The 14,722-nt window shown below is 42.6% G+C and overlaps 1 protein-coding gene and 1 long non-coding RNA gene across 3 annotated transcripts in view; one reads left to right on the top strand and one right to left on the bottom strand.

Annotated features, from left to right (window-relative positions):
• HAS2 (hyaluronan synthase 2) overlaps positions 1-10,559 on the bottom strand; it is a 29,334-nt gene extending 18,775 nt beyond the window's left edge. The window contains exon 1 of one of the 2 annotated variants that reach the window (XM_010381518.2): positions 9,991-10,559. The gene's annotated coding sequence lies outside the window, so the exon portion shown is untranslated. The remainder of the gene's footprint in view (positions 1-9,990) is intronic. The other variant, XM_030937306.1, reaches the window with a different exon arrangement.
• Positions 8,460-14,393, top strand: LOC104676631. The gene is made up of 4 exons (XR_749948.2): positions 8,460-9,289; positions 10,308-10,565; positions 11,688-11,835; positions 13,351-14,393. It is a non-coding gene; the product is annotated as an uncharacterized LOC104676631 (long non-coding RNA).
• The last annotated feature ends 329 nt before the right edge of the window (positions 14,394-14,722 follow it).

Here is a 14,722-nt window from a genome sequence, read left to right as displayed (position 1 = left end):
GCTCAGTGTATTCAACTAGCAATAACTTAAATAATGCAAAGCACCCTGGAGATCAGGATTCTAGCTCGCGGATGTCACTTTTTTATTGTTGTTAAATGGAAATAACAGAACTTGTCAAAGACCCCACAGGGCTGTGGTGAGGAGCAAAATGGAACAGTGTTTATGAAAGTGTTTTTAAAAACCAGAAATGCATTGCAGCTTAAAGGATCAGTTAACTAGGAAGTGAAAAAGCAAACATAACAAAAAGAAAACTGGTGTTCTACTTCTAGCAACTATGTGGGACACCATAGCGTGTAATGTTGCAGTCTGATAAATGTAACCTTAACCCAAGTGGAAAGTTTAAACTGTTGGGGAATGGTGAAATGCTGAGTTTTCAGTGAAAGGCAGGCAAGTACAGCATCTCTTGTTAATTAACACAGCTGAGGCGATGCTGGAAACTCCCACGTGGTACATTAACCAATGCCTAAAGGTGCTGGGAGCACCAGACTTGGAACTTGTCATTTCCAAGACGTGAGTCATTCTCACAAGAGTGAAAAATTTCAAGGGGACTAAATCACTTTGCCAGGGAGAAGCTTAAGTGTGTATTTAGCTTGTATTTAAAATCACCATAGCCAGCAAAAGAACTGCCTGCCATTCTTTTCCATTATTCACATTTTCCTTGCTTTTATCAGCACACGTGGACACAGAGAGTGTTGACATAGCATCTGCTGGCCACAGCTGAAGTGGGAACACCCTCTGACATCATAAGACTCTACAGAATGTCCTTTTGAAGCTTGGGGAAAGTACTTTACTAGCATATTACAGCAACGTGGCTAGAAGTGAACCCTTATATTTCTGCGAGACATCTCAGTGTTGTCTAGTATTGCACACACAGCATCTTGGTACAGGCCAAAGGGCAAAAGGCACGTTTTAGAGCCAGCTTTGCTGAGGGAATACATTGATCTCAGGGAATGACACACAGGACGTGTTTCTAATTTCCCCTGGGCAACTGCATCGATATGGGCACCATATGTGTTAGACTTTCTGAGACAATCCCCAATTCAAATACTGTTTCATAAGCATACTCTCCTTGTCAGACATATGGCTTTATAGTTAAGTTGGAAAATAGTTAAATCCTAAATTATAAGTACTTGCTACTAGGTAGAAAGATGATTTAGAAATCTATACTCTCTAAATATTTAAAATTAAAAACTCAGATTTTTTTCCCCCAGTATGAGACTTTGGCCTATTAATTGATACCAAATATTTACTAACTTGTATTCTCCAGAGAATTAGGCCAAGCCAAGTATTAAAGAACAGCTTGCTATACTATAATACATATCATTATATATAGCTCCAGAAAGTCAATGGAGATCATCTGTTTTCACTAAAGTGTCCCAAGGACATAAAACACTGCCCGGCTTATAGCTGTTGTTCAGTAAATATTTGTTGAATGCATGAGTGCAAATGTATTCATCATCATCTTCATTATTATCATTATTATAATGGCAACTAACATTTATTCATCATTTATTAGGTTTCAGGCAGTGGGGCAAGTTTTTTTTTTTTTTTTTTTTTTTTAACCATAATCTTATTTACTCTTAATGACTTTGGGTGGTAAGCACATTATTAATCTCATGTTACATATAACTATGCATATAATAAAGATACCAAGACTCTGGGTATTTAATTAACTTGTCATAGTCAAAAAATTAGGAGTTGGATCCACACAGTGGCATAATGCCAGATAATTATTCTCAATACATTTGCTGAATATATTTGAATCCTCATGACAAAATAGGTGGCATTCTTTTGTTTTTGGCTAATAAAATGTCATCGTATAAGGAAAGATTAGAAACCATGTTGGCCAGGCTGGTCTTGAACTCCTGACCTCAGGTGATCTGCCTGCCTCGGCCTTCCAAAATGCTGGGATTACAGGCGTGAGCCACTGCACCCGGCCCGAAAATTGTTTCCCTACTGTGATAGAAAATGGGAAAGTGGCACTCACTCAAGTACAGACACAAGGCTAGCCAACACTGAGATTTTGGGCTCGTATATTTTCTATGTAGGAACAACCTGAAGACACATGAAATGTGGTTGTTTCAAAGGAAGAGCCTGGTTCCATCTATACAACAGCAATTCTGCTCCTAATGCCGACAGCCTGTCTTACCATAGAAAAGGCACTGGTGGGCCGGGCGCAGTGGCTCAAGCCTGTAATCCCAGCACTTTGGGAGGCCGAGACGGGCGGATCACGAGGTCAGGAGATCGAGACCATCCTGGCTCACACGGTGAAACCCCGTCTCTACTAAAAAAAAAAAATGAGAAAAACTAGCCAGGTGAGGTGGTGGGCGCTTGTAGTCCCAGCTACTCGGGAGGCGGAGGCAGGAGAATGGCGTGAACCCGGGAGGCGGAGCTTGCAGTGAGCTGAGATCTGGCCACTGTACTACTCCAGCCTGGGTGACAGAGCGAGACTCCGTCTCAAAAAAAAAAAAAAAAAAGGCACTGGTGTTCCCACTTCTTCCACCTGTGGAGCAGATACACAGCCTTGCTGTTGGCTCATATACCCCAGTGGGACTCTACAGGTCAATGTCACTAGACCTCGAAGCCATTTTCTCTCACTTGACCTTTTTGTATTAAGCAGAGAGTGAAATGCTGAATGAAAGGAGAATAACATCTACTCTCACTGCCCCAGTTCAACAGTGAGAATTGAGTTCAATGGAGTTACCCTAGTTTTCTTTTTCCTTTTTTTTTTTTTTTTGTTGAGATGGAGCGAAATTTCGCTCTCGTTGCCCAGGCTGGAGTACAATGGCACGATCTCGACTCACAGCAACCTCCGCCTCCCAGGTTCAAGTGATTCTCCTACCTCAGCCTCCCGAGTAGCTGGGATTACAAGCATGTGCCACCACACCCGGCTAATTTTGTATTTTTAGTAGAGACGGGGTTTCTCCATGTTGGTCAGGCTGGTCTCAAACTCCCGACCTCAGGTGATCCACCCGTCTCCGCCTCCCAAAGTGCTGGGATTACAGGCATGAGCTACTGTGCCCGGCAGGAGTTACCCTAGTTTTCATAAAATGGTCCTTCCATTTTGGATCTGGGAGAAGCTGAAATGAATTCAAATTTATTGAGTCAACATCTGGGAAAGAATACAATTAGGTCTGATGATACCTCTTCTGGGAGGCCTTAACTTATCTGTCCTTCTAAAGCAACTCCTCCACCCTTGCCCTCTCTTCACCCCCTGCCATGCTCTCTCCCCTTAACCTGCTTGATTTTCTAAGTAGTATATACATATATATATGGCCATAGAGTATATATGTACATACTCTGTGGCCTTGGGGGCTTGTGTAGTTCAATGATTTCGTTTGTCCTTGCATGAAAACCAGGGCTTGGCTCATAGCAGGGACTCAATAAATACATTTTCAATAAATAAATAAGCCCATCTGGACTCAGGCAGTCAATGTAGATTGACAGATACAGGCCCTACCCCAATCTTTACTGCAGAGGCAGTGAATATGTGCTAGAGACCACCAAACCCTTAAGGGTACCCCTCAAATAGTCTTTTTATTTTTTTAAGAAATCATCTCCATAATTTTTCACCCAGATGTCTAAAGGCAATGGTTGCAGGGATTCCCAGACCAGGTCTAGAAGGCCTTTGGAAAGCAAAGATAGAAAAGGCAGATGGTCCCCAAGAGCATTTACAGGGATTGTGAGTTGCAGTCTGAGCTATCTCATGAGCTCAGGGGTCAAGTTTGGGGCATCAACTTTTATTATCTTGAATTCCAGTACCCTTACAGTGTTTATTGTCCATTAATCCATATGCTGCTCTATATTTTGGCTCTAATGACTTGTGAGCATGTGTGCATGTATGTCTTGTCTATTCAACTAAATAAATTATCTAGTATTAACCAGATTAGCAAATATTTTGAAATCAGTTATACTAGTATTCAAATCCCAGCTCTGCCATCTACTATCAATTTCAGAGAATTTGACCTCTGGAACCAGACTGAGTTGGGATAGAATCCTGGCTCTTCCTTTTAGTGGCTAGATGACCTCGAGCAAGTTATACAATACTTGTCATCTTCAGTTTCTCCATCTATAAAATGGAGCTAATCATATTGACTCACAAAATGGATGAAATTTTAAAAAGGAATCTAAGTACATATTTTAAAAAGAAATTATCGGGCCGGGCGTGGTGGCTCAAGCCTGTAATCCCAGCACTTTGGGAGGCCGAGACGGGCGGATCATGAGGTCAGGAGATCGAGACCATCCTGGCTACCACGGTGAAACCCCGTCTCTACTAAAAAAAATACAAAAAACTAGCCGGGCGAGGTGGCGGGAGCCTATAGTCCCAGCTACTCAGGAGGCTGAGGCAGGAGAATGGTGTGAACCCGGGAGGCGGAGCTTTCAGTGAGCTGAGATCCGGCCACTGCACTCCAGCCTGGGCAACAGAGGGAGACTCCGTCTCAAAAAAAAAAAAAAAAAAAAAAAGAAATTATCAACAATTAGATCTTAGTGATGTTAGCTTCCTGCCAGTAACTACCTAATAACCTTGACTCTCCTTGCATTTAACTCATTCATCACTTATGGGTTAACAAGTAGTAACTATGGCATGATGAAAAGGAGGACTGGGAATCAGAAGAAATGGATTCAAGTCTGCACTCTGCCTTATATTAGCAACCTGGCTCAGACAAACTGCTTGAAGTTTCTATTAATAAGTCATGTGTCCTTGGACAATTCAATTAGTATCTTTGAACTTAAGTTGTAAAGTACACTTGCATCTCTTCATCATTATATTTGAAAATCCACTCAAGACTAGGTTCAGTGTCTTTTTAACTTATAGCCAAGTATTTAAACACATAAAGGCACAAAAGATGATGCAACATTTAAAGAATGTTTCTCTAATGAAGGCATGAACTGGTTCTAAAACAGGCTGTCTCTATGCATAAACTCATGTTGTATGGGAGAAGGGGCAATAGGCCTTAAATCATATGCATGATAATTAGAATAGGGAATATTAATCTAGGCTGGTGACACTAGCAGGGATAATAGAGATCTGCTGCTAAGCAGACATACTCAGGTCAGATGGTAGCTATCTGCTGGCTAAGAGTGGATTAGGAAGGTATGGTGAACAAAAGGTTAAAAAGTAGTGGTTCCAAAATTTTGCTATATATGCAGATTACCCACAAATCCATAAAATTTACAGATCTGTGGCTCCCACATTTTGAGTTCATTGACATGGGCTGTGCCCAGGTCATCACAAGTTTTAAAATCTCCTCCGGTAATTCAACTATATAACAAAGTTTGGCAACCACTAGGTTAAAGTAAAATAAGACTTTCATGACCTCATTCACATTGATACCCATCCCTGATGTGTATTCCCTCTGCTACTGTCCCTAAGTAGAAATCTGAGATAGGAGGACCCAAATGAAGTCTCCCCCCAGCAGTCTTCACATTTCAACACATTCCCCTCTGGAACATAAAGGATAAACCCTCCCAACTCCCCCTCCCAACCTCCCTTCTCCCCTTCTGACCTTCTCTTCCTCTCTGGCTTTGAAGTCTGCCTTTTTCTCTCCAGTCCCACGGCAGTTATCTGAGCAAAGACCCTTGAGCCAAGCTTCCAGGGTTATGATACAAGCCTTTGTTACAGGACTTGTCACCCCAGCGGTGTCTGGGTTCAGAACTGTAGGTTTCAGATTTCTTTTCCTTTGCACCATCTGTATTAATCACAACTCTTTCTAGGATGTGTATTCTTCCAACTGCTCTACTGGTTCCTGAACTTCACCATCCTAAACTTAGTTCACAGTGTAGGGGAAAAAATTACCAAATGACACAGAATCTTAGTTTTATATGTACCTGCATTGGCTCCTGGGAATTATATCTATAGGTCAAAACCCTACTTACAGAGCCAAATGTAGCACAAATGCCAAGTCTCTTTAGGAAATCTTTACTGATCTCTCTCAATCAGATGTGATTTCTCAATATGAACCCCCATAAAACTTGACTAGTGCAGCTACAGCATAAATTAGCATGAATTCAATTCAAGGGCATTATATTCCAAGAATTCTTGAATTACATTCCATCCACACGTCTTACTAATTAATTTACTTTGAGTGAATTGCTTAACTTTTCTGAGGCAAAGTTCTTTTACTTACAAAACTTTCTTTGCAGATTAGGATCAGATAGATGTATGTAAACCATCTAGTTGAATGCCTGAAACATACTAGACATGTGATAAACAATAGCTGTTGTTTCTTATGGGCCAGATCATAGTTTGTCTTACAGTATATTTTAAAATTTCATTAAATAAACTTTTAATTAATTTTTAAATTATCTGCAGTATAGATGTATTCAGTTAAGAGGCATTCATCAATAAATGTATTTAATTTAAATAAGAAAATATTTAACAGTGTGACCTTGTTATATTTGAGTCTCATCAGTGACATTCTCCTAGATTGTGGGAAAGGCAGCATATATATGAACTCCACATGACTACCATTCAAAATATACTTTCTTTTTTTTTGAGATAGAGCCTCACTCTGTCGCCCAGGCTGGAGTGTAGTGGTGAGATCTCAGCTCACTACAACCTCCACCTCCTGAGTTCAAGAAATTCTCCTGCCTCAGCCTCCCTCAGCTGGGATTACAGGTGGCCACCACCACACCTGGTTAATTTTTGTATTTTTAGTAGAGACAGGGTTTCACCATTTTGGCCAGGCTAGTCTCGAACTCCTGACCTCAGGTGATCTGCCCTCCTCAGCCTCCCAAGGTGCTGGGATTACAGGAGTGAGCAAAATATACTTAAATAATTTAAAGCTGTATGCAGTAGGATAATGCTTACTCTACATAGATCCTTGCTAGAGGGGAAAGGATAAAACAACAAGTTGGGGTGATGGAAATTAGTTTTCTCTACAGGTAGCTGTCCCTCCACTCTGTTGATATACCAGCTGCCACCAACTCTGTCACTGACAGGAACACAGCCTGGGTTTGCATGGATAAAGAGGAGAACCCAGAAGGAGACATGGGGGTTATGCTCTGTCCTCCCATAACTTTAACTCAGGGATCACACTTCATACAAGAGCCAGGAAGCTAATAATGCAACAAACTACTTGTTCTTAGACTTTGAAAGTAACTGTGTAATATAACTTTGAAAAAGGGTATGTCTGCCTTGATCCATTGACAAAGGACTTCCCCCAGAGTGCCAACAACAGGAAATAAATGAACGAGTGAAAAGTGTTTAAAAATTCAAGAAAAAAAAATATTAAAAAAAAAAAATCTTACCTAGTAAGGAAATCATGTATGGGAAAGTATTTATGAAATTCAATACTATGGGGCTATATTCCACAGACCTAACAAAAACGAGTGGTTCCAACTAACGTACTTTCTAGTAACAGTTTCTTACTCACTTGTTGCACAATTCCCCATTTCCAGGAAGGTAGCTGACTAAATATCTTTGCTCTGTGGAGAGTGACATTAGAATTTAATGCTAGTCACTGATTTGTTAAGTCCTTGAATTTTTATAAACTGCGTAACTTTCTTTGATAAAGGGATTCGACTCTGGGTACAGTACAAGCAACTCTGGTAATATGCATTTATCAGCACGTCTACAGTATATTTTTCTATTTACCAGACTCAGGTGATATCTAAGAAAAAAGAAATAGGGGGGATGATACTTTAGCTATAATATTTTATTCTAGAAATGTTCACTGAGAAATCAGAATTATCTGTCCCAGAATTGGAAACACATACAAGACATAATATATCAACGCAACAGTTACCTTAAAGGGTTAAATTGTCATTGAAAATGTAAAAGAATCCCGAAACTATTGGGAAAACTTTTGGTGGAATATGATGGTACTCAAAATACAGTACCAGCTGTACTGTAATCTTATTAAGCTCTAGAAAAATGTGGTGAAAATTAATTTAATCAATGAGTCAACTTGCACACATTGGAAGGAAATAAAAATTTAGAATTTAAAAGTACTTTTCAATTCAGTAGTCACAGAACTATAAAACTTAAAATTGTATCTACAAAGAGATTGACGGACTTGGATCTATAGAAATACATATTTTAATTTTTAAATCTAGTATCGTGAATGTAAATATGTGTTGACCGTTAAAAACTTTATTCTTAAAATAACCTTTTTAAAAAATAATAACCTGACTTAATACCGCCAAAAGTACTTATCATATGCCTTAACCGCAGTGAGAAATCTGAGCCAAAGTCTTGGAATGTACAATGAGCGGTGAAGTTGTCTCCCTCTTAACAAGCGGCCTCACTCCTTCAGCAAAGGCCATCCACCAACTTCCTTCGCTTTATTCTAACACTGAGCTGATGGTCTATATATACTCAGGCCTCCAGTTGGGGGAAGCCCTTGGTGGCCAATCGGGGCTTCCCTATCTATTGCGTCACACCTCCCCCCTGCGTGTGACGTCAAAGGCAATCCCAGCCCAGACACGTGGGTTGGAGCAGCGTCGCGTTTCTGGGCAATTGCTCCCGAGACCCAACAGGCAGCAACGGTCCCAAGGGTGAGGAAGTGGGCAGGGAGGGGCTGATGGGGCTTCTACACGTTCCCTCCCGGAGCGCGGCTGCAGGATGCAGCAGCTCGTTCGCCCCAGAGGCGCGCGGTGTCCCTGAATCTAAGCACTCAGCGCGGACGTTTCGGGGATGTAGGGAGCGGAACTGGGGGAAACTGGCACCTAAGACTGTGTAATAGGACCTGGGTCTTGCAAGCCCTCCTCCCCAGGCACCGCCCCTGTGCTCTCAGCGCCTCTTTGCAGCCTTAATTATCCTTTTAGCGCCGTTCCCCCGCGGCTGCGTTTCCGTGGTCAGAGGAAAAAGGCTTTCTCGCCTCCCGCTTCTCACCCTCATACAGACCCTCCTTTCAGACCCGCCCTCCTGTTCACAGGGACCCATTTCGGAGCCCTGGCTCACGCTGGGCGGGAACTGGCGTTACGAATTCCGCCCAAGGTGTTGATTATCCATCCCAACCCAGCCTCTGGCTTCCCTCCCACCTCCACCCCAGCTCCCGCAGGCCCCTCGCCCCCTTCCTGGGCTGGGCGCTCGAGACGGCGCCCCCAGATCTCCCACCGGGCAGTGTCCCCAGCTGCAACTGAGGAGAGAAGCGCCGGCGTGCGCTGTGCCACGTCGGAATTGGCTCTGGGGACGTTGCAGCTGCCGAAGCCCAGCGCGCGGTCCCCACGCACGCCCTGCCCCCGGGCGGCCGGAGGGTGGCCCGGCGCGGAGAGGAAGGATGCGCGCCCTCCTCCCGCTCCCATCTGAGGGTGCCACTGCCTGCGTCAGGGACCCCGGGCCCGAGTAAAGCTTCCGGAGCCGAGCTGAGCCCAGACTGACGAGCCTGACACTTTAATGGGGTGCGGGAAGTGCAAAGGAGGGGAGGCCCGGGAAAGGGGGGAGTGGCTGAGAGGGGGCCGGTAGCTGCGAGGAGGTAGAGAAGGACCCTCCTTCTCCAGGGTCCCAGCTTGTCGGAGCTGGAAGCCCAGATTGCTTAACCCTTTGCATTCCCAGCAAGAAGCGAGTTTCTCACTTAAAAGTAAATCGCACTGGGCTATTTCAGTTTTTCTCCCCAGTGTGTGTGGTGGGGGAAAAAAGGAAGGGAAGGGCTGGGGGCGGCTGTGCAGAATGCATTTTCCTTACACATTGGGAATTCTTGTTTCCTAACTCAGGAGCCCCTCTGCTGCTCCGGAAGATGCAAAATGGAAAAGTACATCTGGGGACGTGCAGCCTTCCCCAGGCAGAGAGGTTACCTGTGTCCCCAGAAAGGCAGCGGATTTCTAGCGAGAGCCGCAGAGATGGGAAAAGAGGGCTATGTTGCTAAGCCTGACAGTGACCTGAAATATTCCCTGATCTTCAGTCTGTTGGAAATTTTTAAACTTCCAACTTTTCTATCGAAACTGGCTTACATTTTTTTAAAACAATTATATGGATAATTTCTTCCTTCTCCCTGGCCTATTTGAGGACCTTCATCCTTCACCAAAACGCGCCAGTGTAACACATACCTTGTTCAGCTCTTGGTCATAAAGTCGTCCTCAGCCTGTCTGTGTGGTCCCGGAGGGTCGGTGGCGGGCAGTTTCCAAAATTGAGGTAATAAGAGATCAGATGAATTTGAGACGACCGGCCAAAAAAAATAAGAAATTTAAAAACAACATTTAAAAAGGATAGGGGAGTCTTAAATGTTTGATTCTCCCCCACTTTAAAAAATAATTTCACTAATATTCTCTTTATTTTTCTGTTGCACTTCAGTCTAATTCTTTAAAAAAAAATTATGCTTTAAAAATAAATTAACTTTTCTTTTTTCTTTTTTTTTTCGCTTCAGTCTTTCTGCCCCCGATAACAGAAAATCTCTTTTTCGTCTTACAGGAAAAAAAAAAAAAAAAAAAAAGACTGTGGAAGACTCAGCAGAACCCAGGAAGCGCAGAATCGGGAGAAAAGTCTTTGGCTGGGGCTGTTTCAAGTCTCTGGTTCAATGGGCTGCTCGAAGCCAGGACTGGGTAATTCTTTCCAGACGTCTTGACTTCTCCTTCCTCGCCGTTGTTGCCTTTCTGCCTCCTCCAACTTAAGGGGGTCTTAACAAGTGAGCTGGTGGGTGTTTTAATAGGACGGCGGAGGGAGTGGGGGGGGGGTGAGGGAAGTGGAGAGGGAGGTGTGGACTGGGGAACCCTGAGGGGAGGGAACTGGGAGCGCGGGCGGGCGGGCGGGCGGGAGGCGGGGAGGGGGAGAGGGAGAGAGAGAAATTGGCCATTCAAAGCCTTCTCTGAGCTAGAGGCCGGTTCTAAACTCCAATGAATTCAATTAACTTGATTGCTAACGTGTGCAGAGAAATGCAAGACACATAGGGGGCCACCACCTGATTCCCTGCTCTCCTCTGGCGGCGGAGGTGGGAGTCCTCGCCTCTTGGATTTCCCTGAACTCCCGCGTTACAAGTTCCCTCCAAGCGATAAACTCCCTGTTGCGCTTAAGTAATTTGTTTTAAAGCCAAATGGTGCCCTTCAGCTAAGTAACCGACCCGAGGAGGAACAGTTGGGAGGGGTGTGTGCACGTGTGTGTAAGTGTGCGTGTGTGTGTGTGTGTACCTGGAGCCTTCGACAGCCGGCTGGGACTCTAAATAAAGACCGCGCTGGTCCACCACTTGTTAACCCTTTCTTCCCGCCAACTCAAAAGTTTCTGAGCTGACGTCAAGTGTCAAAGCCTTTCTCATAAAGAGGTTTCTACCGTGGGTGGGCGGAAAAAAATAGAAAAATAATTATATGTATATTTTTGCTCAACCTGGTCCCCTAACGGAAAAGTACTCAAACAGCGCGCATTAAAAATACAATAATAAAAATTGTTTTCTGGATGACTTGTATTTAGCCATCTCGAAGGAAATGGCTTAAATGGCTTTTGGTAAGAGCAAGCCTTCTGCAAAGTTAAAAATACGTCTTGCGTGGAGATGGCCTTTCCTCGTCGTTTTCACCATGCCCCAAGGCTGGGTAGAGTTCGTTTTTTGGTTACTCCTCCCCCCCACCCCGCCCCCTTTCTTTCCCTTGGTCCTTGCCAACAAGCCTGCTGATGACTTAAATTGGACAGTAGGTGGCACTGTTTAGGAAAAAATGAGAGTGAGTTTACAAATGAACCAACTTGGTCTTCGAAGATTGCGCTCAAACTGTTACAGGATAAAACAGATTTTTCTTTCTTTTTTCCTTCTTCCCCTTCCAAGGAACTTCTGAGGGTTGGACTTCTTTGGAACTCGACAGGACCTTGAAGACTGGGTTTTTAGTCCTTATCACATATATGGGCTATAATGAATAAGTCGAAACAGAAAAGTCAAACAAACTGGAAATGATGCTTTCAGCACGTCGCACAAGGTGTAGTGTTGGGGCATGTGATTGGAGGTCAAGCATTTTACTGCAATACCAGGTAGTCAGCCATCCCAGTCCCCAGGGGCTGACCTGCAAAGTACTGTGCGTTTCCGCCCCCCTTCCCACCCCCACACACAGCGGTTACACCTCTGGGAAGCATTACCTTGGCCTGATGACTTCACGCTGCTCAGGGGAACCCACTGATTTCCCCCAGCAAACTTTCACGCTTCAGCCTTTGTTTGAACTCTGTCTTAGGTGGTTCAACTCTTCGAGAGACTGGCTTAAATTTCAGAGCACAATTTCAGCCCACTTCATCAGACTGGAGCTTCCTGATTCAGTTTGTCGGTAGTTTTCAAATGCTAAATTATAATTTTAAATATATCACCTAACTTCTGTACTCTGACGCATAACGTGGATTAAACTGATTTAGAGGTAGAGTGGAAATTGTGGGGTGCCAAGTATCTAGCTGTGAGACTCCAGGGGGACACTTAACCTTCCAGCTCTAAACTTCCATGAATATGATACATAATGCGGGAATACCTATTATTGCTTACTAGCATTTAACTGTGCCTGTGCTAATAGTTCAAGCAAGAAGCACATCTGCTAAAACTGGTTTTCTTTATTATAGAAAAAACACATTTGTTTTTTCTCGCCTCTTACTTGTAATTCATTACCCATAAAACAAAAGTAAAATGTTCTCCGACTGCAAATGGATGTAAAAGCTGATTATACAGCTATGCATTTCTGTCGTCCTCCCATCTCCACCCCAAAGAAAGAGGTAAGAGACTAATACAATGTGAAGCCAGAGTTGAAAGTTATTTGAAAGCAAACTTTCAAGTTTGAGAGAGACTTTACATTCAAATCCTATCTTTGATGTTTGCTGTTGGTGAGATCCTAGAAGCCTATTTCACCTCTCTGGATCTTCATTTCCTGGTTGATAAATGGAGAAAATAGCTACAAAGTGGTTTTGATGATATAATGTGTTAAATTATATTAAGAGCTTAGCTCAGTGCCTGCAACATTGTGGGTATTCAGACAAACATTAGTACTGCACTCTTTTCCTGGCCTTCTATTCCTTAAATTATTCTTGGTGAGCATTAACCATGGCTTCATTCTAGGTTCCCTTATTTGACCTACTTCAGCTTTCTACTGTCCCCTCACTCTTTTATTTTTGTTTTTTATAGAGATGGAGTCTCACTATGTTGCCCAGACTGGTCTCGAACTCCTGGGCTCAAGCAATTCTTTTTCTTCTACCTTCCAAAGTGCTGGGATTATAGATCTGAGCCACTTTGCCTGACCCCGTCACTCTTTTAGATTGACTTAGTCAGTGCCCATGAATATATCCCAGACATTCCCATTTAATGCAACTTCTTTTCTGAGTCTCAGGCCAAACTGTCGGTCATGGAGTACTGATTCACAAACACCAAATTAAGAGACATAAGATCCAGTTTCACAAATAAGCTATGGCACCAACCAATTGAATAACATTGGATAATTCACCCTCAGCTTTCTATCTTACAGGAGCTGTTTAGATCAGAAGATGACATCCTTTCAGCCATCCCTTTCAGGTTTTGACATCCTAAAATATACCTTATGGAACACATACCTGTTATGCTTTCACCTGTACAAGGCAACAGAGAAAACATGGTAGTCTTTACTTGAGTAGATGTGACTTAGCAGTATATTGTTGCTGACCTCCATCCCACAGCACAAAACGTATGTTTATATATCTGAGAGACAAAGTATCCAGAACAAGGATTTAGTACCGTCATAATCCTCTGTATATGTGGTTCTAGAACTTTTAGTAAAGAAACTCTTTATACTCTTAATAATTATTGAGAACCTCAAAAACAGTTTATATGTTATGTCTATCAATATTTACCACATTAGATTTTAAAGCTGACTTAAAAAGTTTTAAAATACTTAAGTCATTTAAAGTAATAATAAATGCAGTTACCTACCAACTTAATAACATTTTGTGAAAATAGCTGTTTTTCAAAACCAAAAGTGAGAAGAGTGTCATTATTTTCCATTTTTGTAAATCTCTTTGCTGTCTAGCTGATAGAAGACAGCTGGATTCTCCTATTTGCTTTTGCATTCAATTGTTGTTCTGATTGAAGTATAAGAAAAAAAATCTTGTGTCATACGCATATATAATTGAAAAACGGAAGAGCATTTACACAGGCTTTTTTAAGTATTCCTCCTTTATACTACATCAAAACTTGGTAAGTTGCAATGTTGTGAATTGGCCCAGGGCTTGGCCCTCTGAAGATTTGCTGAAAATCACTGACATGAAGTAGATTAATAGGAGAAAAGGCATATACAATTATTTAATGTGTATACATACACAGGGGCTTTTAGAATGAAGACCCAAAGATACAGAAGAAATTGTCTGTTTTTATGCTTTAGTTTAACAAAGAATGGGCAGCCATGTAGAAATAGGACAAGACAAAAAGCGCATAATCTAATGCTAGCTGAGTGAGTGAGGAAGCCCAGCGAGGCCTGTCAGTGTGTACTCAGTGTGAGTGAATTTTGTGTACTCTGATAATACATTAAAATCTGTTGTTCTTTCTTACACTGTAAATGCATCTTTTATAACCATTTATGAATTTGTAATACTGTGTATTGATTATCTAAAAAATACAGGTCCAATGAGTTATTTTATTTTTATTTTTTTGAGACAAGAGTCTTGCTGTGTTGCCCAGGCTAGAGTGCAGTGGTGCAATCTCTGCTCGCTGCAAGCTCCACCTACTGGGTTCAGGCCATTCTCCTGCCTCAGCCTCCCGAGTAGCTGGGACTACAGGCGCCCACCACCACGCCCGGCTAATATTTTTGTATTTTTAGTAGAGATGGGGTTTCACCATGTTAGCCAGGATTGTCTCAATCTCCTAAC

This window comes from Rhinopithecus roxellana, chromosome 9 (genome assembly GCF_007565055.1).
Source record: "Rhinopithecus roxellana isolate Shanxi Qingling chromosome 9, ASM756505v1, whole genome shotgun sequence".
Lineage (NCBI taxonomy): Eukaryota > Metazoa > Chordata > Mammalia > Primates > Cercopithecidae > Rhinopithecus > Rhinopithecus roxellana.
Note: the sequence above shows the minus strand (reverse complement) of the source record. Positions and strands in the feature narration are given on the sequence as shown.